We start from the raw sequence: 7,149 nt of genomic DNA on the forward strand, positions 1-7,149 counted from the left end.
AAGAAGATCAATGAGTTTTCAAACTGTCTTAACTGGTTTACCCAATGAAATTTCTCCGATTGTCATAATATTAAAATTATGAATTAAATGCATCGGTCAATAACAATTATTGAAACGTTCTACGATTTGTTTTAAGTTAAATGATCCACGAGAATATAAGCGGGATATGAGCCCTACGACTCAGACCAACAAAAATCACCGTCTCTATCCACAATTCCCAACAATTAACTGTGGATTCCATCATAACTCACTGAATATCAATTATGTTCCATAATAAGATTTAAATCGCAATCAGTACTCCATCACAGTGTAAGAGCAAATGAGGCGCCGACTCAATCTCTTTATGACACATTTTACAACGACTTTCCATAATACACAATTTTTTCATTCATTTATCATCCGTCAAAATCCCTCAATGTATTACACTCATCCAAAGAACAAGATATTCGATGGAACTTAGAGTTCCACAATCGTAATGATAATTATCTCTTCAATTTTGCTAATTATTTCAACTTTAATAAATTCATTCCCAAAAAGTGAGTCTGAAAATAAAATTTTATTTTTAAAATGTTTAAAATTTAAAAGACCATTGTATAATCCAACTTTTTTTTTTAAAACAAGTCCATAATCATAATCTTTTAAGTGTAAGAAACTAACCTAAGCTCATTTTTGAATTGAAACTGTGTTAATTAATTTCATATTCTTCTCCAAAATCTCACACTCCACTACTCCAGCAAACCCCAACACAGAAAATACTTAAAAGTCAAGATTAAAAGAGAAAAAAACTCAAAAAGTGATGAGAAGAAAACAGTAGCATTGAGATGAATTAATGTTTATAGTCCCGACAAATGAAATCACACAGTTGGAAATGGCATCAGAAAACCAGACCTTCCAAAGCTTCTTTCTTTTCTCTCTCATCCACTCATCCTTGGCTTCATTTGCACATTTCCACTGTTCAAAACTTGCAGCGCCTGGCATGGGATGGGAACAGTCTTTTGTTTTATTATGCTTCTTTTTCTTCTCCATTACTCATCAACCCTTTTTCCTTCTCGTGATTCTTCTACACTTTGTTTCTATCTATATATCACAGACATCCATATAAATTACAAATTTCAAATTAATTTAGTCAGATAATATTATATAACAATATGCTTAGTTTCTTGATTATTTCAAAATTGCAATTTGTTTTTTTTTATAGGAAGTTAGTATTCACACTCTAACCACATCTAACATAGTAATTTGTAACTAGTCATGATATGATTTATCACGAGTTAAAAAAATACATCATAATTTTTTTTTGTTTTGTAAATGGTCCGGATTGGAGACTCGGACTTATATGTGTTCAGATACAACATAAAATGAAACAACGAAAACATCAAGAAGCGACACGATCATGCTCTCGATTATCGGGTTGCATCTCGATTATGAAAGGTCGAGTGGGAGGAGGTAATCTTGATACCCTTTGTCTCGTGCCGAACTGATTTGATTCTTCACTTCTTGTCATAATTTATGTCCATATGATTATTTGTTTTAAATTGTCTCTAATTGATTAAAAGTATCTTTTAAATACTAATGTGTCATTTGAGAGGGAAAAAAGAACTCAATTACTTTTGAGAGTAAGAAATTGAAAAAACTAGAAAGAGGGACAAACATGACTCAAACGAGCCCTATAGTCATCTAAATAGAGCAATTATAAACATATAAGGATGTCACCCTAAATAATACAAATTAAACTAATAAAGTTCTTAAAAGTTATGTAATTAATTGCATACACCAATGGTCATGCAATTCCTTTTCGAATTTGCATTATTATTCAGAAATGGTTAATCTCGTTGTGTTTCAGGTGTGTTTGTGACATTTTGGACATTAGTGTTTTTGTGTTGCTTTTATAGTTAAATTTAAACTATTCTCATTTATATCATATTACATTAACTTGAAAAAAAAAAAAGAAAAAAAAAGAAGGTTGCATTATTAGCTAATACAATAGATTAGTTGACAAATTTCATTTGAGTTGATTTCTATTATTTTAGTTTTTAAAACTATTAATCTAATAAAAAAATATGATGGTTAAAATAAATTTTAATATCAGTTATAAGAAAAACAGTATTGCAATGTTACAAAAATATAAAGAAAATTGAAAATAATTTTGGCAGTATAAGATTATATAAGAACAAATATCTAGGACTTCTCATTATCATATTGGAACTTGAAAGAAGATATAAAGTTATGATGAATAATAATAATACATGCAAATGGAAGAAGATAAAAGAAAAAAATGAAATGGGCAGAGAAGATTCTATTCTAAGTAATAAATAAATCAAAAAATCAAAAAAAAAATCACATGACCACTGCCTGTGACATTCAGATGAACAGCATGCAGTTTACAGATATCGAACTTCCAATTATAATTATATATATATGTATGGTTTGAATGAGAATCTCTAGGAGAGACAGCTTGAAAAGCACACACAGATACTGTAATTAATAATATTATTATTTGGACCACATACCTTAAAAACAAAATTAGCAAAAATAGATTATTATAGTCCTACCTACATAAGATGAGTCTTTTCCCTGTCTCTATCTGTTTCTCTCTCTCTCTCCAGAAAAATAAGGTTCCTTTTTCTGTCTTTTTTTTGTCCACTGCTCACAAAACGAGAAATTTATAATTTATATTTTTAATCAGAGAAAGAAAGAAAAATAGTACTATTGCAGATAGCTATGCATTATTGACCCTTTTTTATGTTTAAACTTGGTAACATTCAACGCATATGTCTAGAGATCAGTTCCTTTTTACTTTATTATTATCATCATCACTATATTCATATTTTCAATCTTTAGAGTAAAAAGAAAATTTAATCATTTTCTAATACATATATTTACTATGTAGTTTGATGTTGGGTTATTTGTAAAAAAAATTGAATTGTAAGACTTGTTTGAGGAAGAGGTGAATTATTTTAGTTATATTATAATATATATTTACTAAAGTATATAAGTTACAAAAAAATACTTCTAAGAGACCAATTAAGACCTGGTTTGATCTTTAGATTTTGTAAGGAATTTTTATTTAAAACTTAACTATTACTTCATTTATTTAACCATCTTTTTATCTATCAAATTCCAAAAAATATCCTTTATTAAATTATTTAAAATTAATTTATCATTTAATGTAGAGAGAGAAAAAGTAAAAATATTTTCGTGAATAAACACCTAAAAACTGTTTTTTTTTAAATATGATTAAACAAGGGTTTTTTTTTGGAAAAATCTAATAAAACAAAAAAATCGAAAATTATACAAGCATAAAACTCTTATTTAAAACGTTTTAGATGAAAATGAAAGTGATTACTATCTAGAAAAAAAATTTATTCAAATATATAATAATTTTAATATTTTGTTGATGACCAACTCACTCACTCACTCGAAATAAGGCTTATAATGTACACATCATCACTAACCATCGAAACAAGACTTATAAGGTACATTCACCATAGATGAAAATTACACATTTGCGTTAGTACTCTAACTATAACAAGTTTTTGTATCGATATTTAAACTTTCGACATTCACATGGTTAGCAAGGTATTTTAATAGATGTAATTTATTTTATAAACTTAGATTCAAATGTTAAAGGTTTGATTTTATTTGAAATAAAAACATAGTTCAAAAACATTAAACGAGTGTTGTTTTTTTAGGCATACATACAATTTGAAATGAAAACATAGTTCAAAATGAGGAAATTTTAAAGTTCTTTAACTTCTCGATGAATAATGATAATTTAAAGGGATCTTGAATGAGGTGTGGGCTAAGCATGTTGGCGGTTCCAATATGTTTCAGATCTCGAAAAAGCTGGGACTTCTTAAGAATCAACTCCTAAAGTTTGATAGGAAAAAATACAGCAACATATCTAAAAGGGTGATGGCGATAAGAAGTGAACTTGATGATGTTCAAAACCGGCTACTTGAAAGTGATGATGTTGCTCAACTCCAAGAAGAGGAGAAGGCTGCCCTAACTTCACTTAGGAAATTGAGCTCGTTAGAAGAAAGTTTTGTAAGACAGATTTGGATATCCCTTGGCGACAAAAATATTACAAATTTCTTCTTTCAGAAGTGTTCGGCTAGAAATCTTCAGAATAGTGTGCACAAGCTTATAAAGGGTAATGAGAATTTGTGCAAGGGCATGATGTGGCTGTCCAGTTCTATAAACTACTAATTGAAACGAAAAATCAGCAGCAACCTAGTTATCTCAACACGTTATACCAAATCATTGATAAGAAAATTTTAGGGAAAGATAGTCGGGGTTTGATTAAGATAGTCACAAGGGAGGGCGTTAAGGAGGCATTGTTCAACATTAATGGTAATAAGAGCCCAAGTCTGGATGGTTTCAATGCTCAATTTTCAAAGAGAATTGGTCTGTTGTGGGTCATGACGTCAACGAGGGGTGTTGGTATTTTTTCAAAATAGAAAGATGTTGAAGCAATGAAATGTAACAATTTTGAATTATATTCCGAAGAAATTTATGCCGGAAAGGATCCAGGATTTTAGGACAATTTCGTGTTGCAATGTTGTTTACAAGATAATTTCGAAAATACTCTCAAAACATTTTAAAAGTGTGATTTATAAGATTGTTAGTCTAGGTCAATCCGCGTTTATCCCTAGTAGATCTATATCGCATTACATTCTTCTCATGTAGAATATCTTAAAGGGTTATGGTTGGAAGAATATTACCCTGAGAGTTTCTTTCAAAATTGACATTCGAAAGGCTTTTGATTCGGTTAGATGGGAGACTGTTCGAGATTTCATGGTAGTTTCCGGTTTTCTGTGTATATATATCGATTGGATTGTACAATGCATATCTACCTCTTATTTTGTAGTTAGTGTCAACTAAGTTCACAGAGGCTACTTCAAAGGTGAAAGCGGTGTGAGGCAGGAGGACCCCCTCTATTCGTATCTTTTCGTCGTAACCATTGAGGTCTTTGAGAGCGTCTTTACGACATTCCGAAAGAACCGACAATACATTCACCATCCGTTCTACAAGGAGAAGGATATTACACACCGTTGCTTTCTTGATGACCTGTTCATTCTTACACATGCGAACGTTGAATCCATTAAAACTGTTAAAGATGCACTTACATTTTTTTCTAGTGTTATAGGTCTTTCGATAAATGAGGAGAAAAGTTTAGCTTTTTACGGTAGAGTTGACGAGGAAACGAAGGCGAGAATATACGAGGTTATGGACATTGAGGAGGGATGGTTTCCAATTAGATACTTGGAGATCCCACTAACGGTGAGACAAATTCAAATTGTTCATTGTCGTCCGCTAATTGAAAAGGTATAATATTATAGGTTGGGCAGCGAAGAAGCTATTGTACGCCGTCTGAATCGAGTTTGTTAAGAGTGTCGTCATGGGGATAATCGGGTATTGGGCTCAACAGTCTGTTCTCCCAAAAAAGGTGATGAAGGAGCTGGACTCGTTAATGTGGGATTTTATTTGGGTCAGCCAAGGAAGAGGGAGTAAAAAGGTTAAATGGACATATCTCTGTAAGCCAAATTAAGGAGGAGGAGGATATCGAGCTAAAAAGTTGTGTTGACTGGAATAGAGCGCTCACTTTCAAGCACTTGTGGGAGATTCAACAAAAACATAATTCTCTTTAGGTGAAATGTGTCCACTCTCGATTTATGAAATGAGAAGCAAGCGTATGGACAAGTAAAATCAAAGACGAAATGACATGGTCACTCAAAAAGATATTGAAACTCAAGGACAACATTGCATCGTTATTTGACATTTGGTTGGGATGGCCTGGATACTCTATTTTGGCATGACCCGTGGTTTGAAAACCAGCCCAGAGTATTTAAGCTAGAGTTTGAGAGGGTGCAGATTAGGAGGGACTATTTAGCGGTCTCGGTTAGAGACATTAGTGATTGGCATTGAAATTCATTATTAAGGCGTATACCGGTTGGGCAGTGAGTTCTTGAGCACCTCAATAGTATCCAATTTAATGATAAAGTTGATTTGCTGTCCAGGAAAGCCGAGGAGGATGGGAGACTAAAATCTAGTGAGGTGTTGGATGTAATTCGGGAGAGGGGGTCGGTTGTTGAGTGGGCTTCTTTGGTTTGGTCATCAAGGATAATCCCGAGACAGCACTTCATTCTTTGGCTTTTTTTCCGTGACCGACTTTCGACTAGAGATCGAATAAGTAAGTATACGTTAATTCCGAGTACTTGCTGCATTTTATGTTAAGAGAGAAGGAATCTATAAATCATTTATTTGGTGATTGCTCGTTTATCGTTAAATTGTGGAGAAGTTTTTCTAAAACTACGGGGTTGCTGAATTTTCCTATATATTGGCACCAAATAAAGGGTTTAATGATTGAAAAGGCTAAGGGCAACTCGTTTTTCGTCAACGTCATGAAGTGTTGTTTCGGGGCGGTTGTATATCATGTATGGGCGGAAAGGAATACTAGGGTCTTTTCGAGAGCTAGAAGAACCGAAGATCAAGTTTTGAAAGATATCATCTTTGACGACCACACTCTAATTCACACGTGGAGGCGTATTTCAATCACACCAAGAAATTGGAAACTATGCCGGGAATGAAAAATCAAGTTCAAAAAGTCACAAAATTAGATTGTATAAGGCGCTTTAATTTGTAATGTTTGTTTACTCATTTGTTCTATGGATTGATTCATTTGGTTTTGAAGTATATACAAACGAACCCATGTCGTTTTTCTTTATCTTTTGGGGTTTTAATAAAGTAGCAAATAAATCATTTTCTTAAAAAAAAAATTATATATATATATATTAGCCTATTTATTTATCTGTGTCTTTTAGATTTTATTTAAAATAGTCTGGAATTTAATCGTTTTAGAATCTGATCGATACGACACCGTTTTTAAATTAAGTATTTATTTTAAGTTTCGTGCACTCAGCCCGTATTAAGATTTTAAAAAATAATTTATTTACTCAAAATTATTTAAAATTATAAAATTGAGTATAAAAAATGAAGGTGCATTTGTTACTTTAAAATAATAATAAAAAAGAATAATGAATTCAGTCAAAATGGGATAAATGTCTTGAAGTAGAAGAATCTGACATGTTATTAAATGCATTATTTAAATGTTACTTTGCAAATGAGATTTGGAATTATGTAGCAATA

Source organism: Impatiens glandulifera, chromosome 5 (genome assembly GCF_907164915.1).
Source record: "Impatiens glandulifera chromosome 5, dImpGla2.1, whole genome shotgun sequence".
Classification (NCBI taxonomy): Eukaryota; Viridiplantae; Streptophyta; class Magnoliopsida; order Ericales; family Balsaminaceae; genus Impatiens; species Impatiens glandulifera.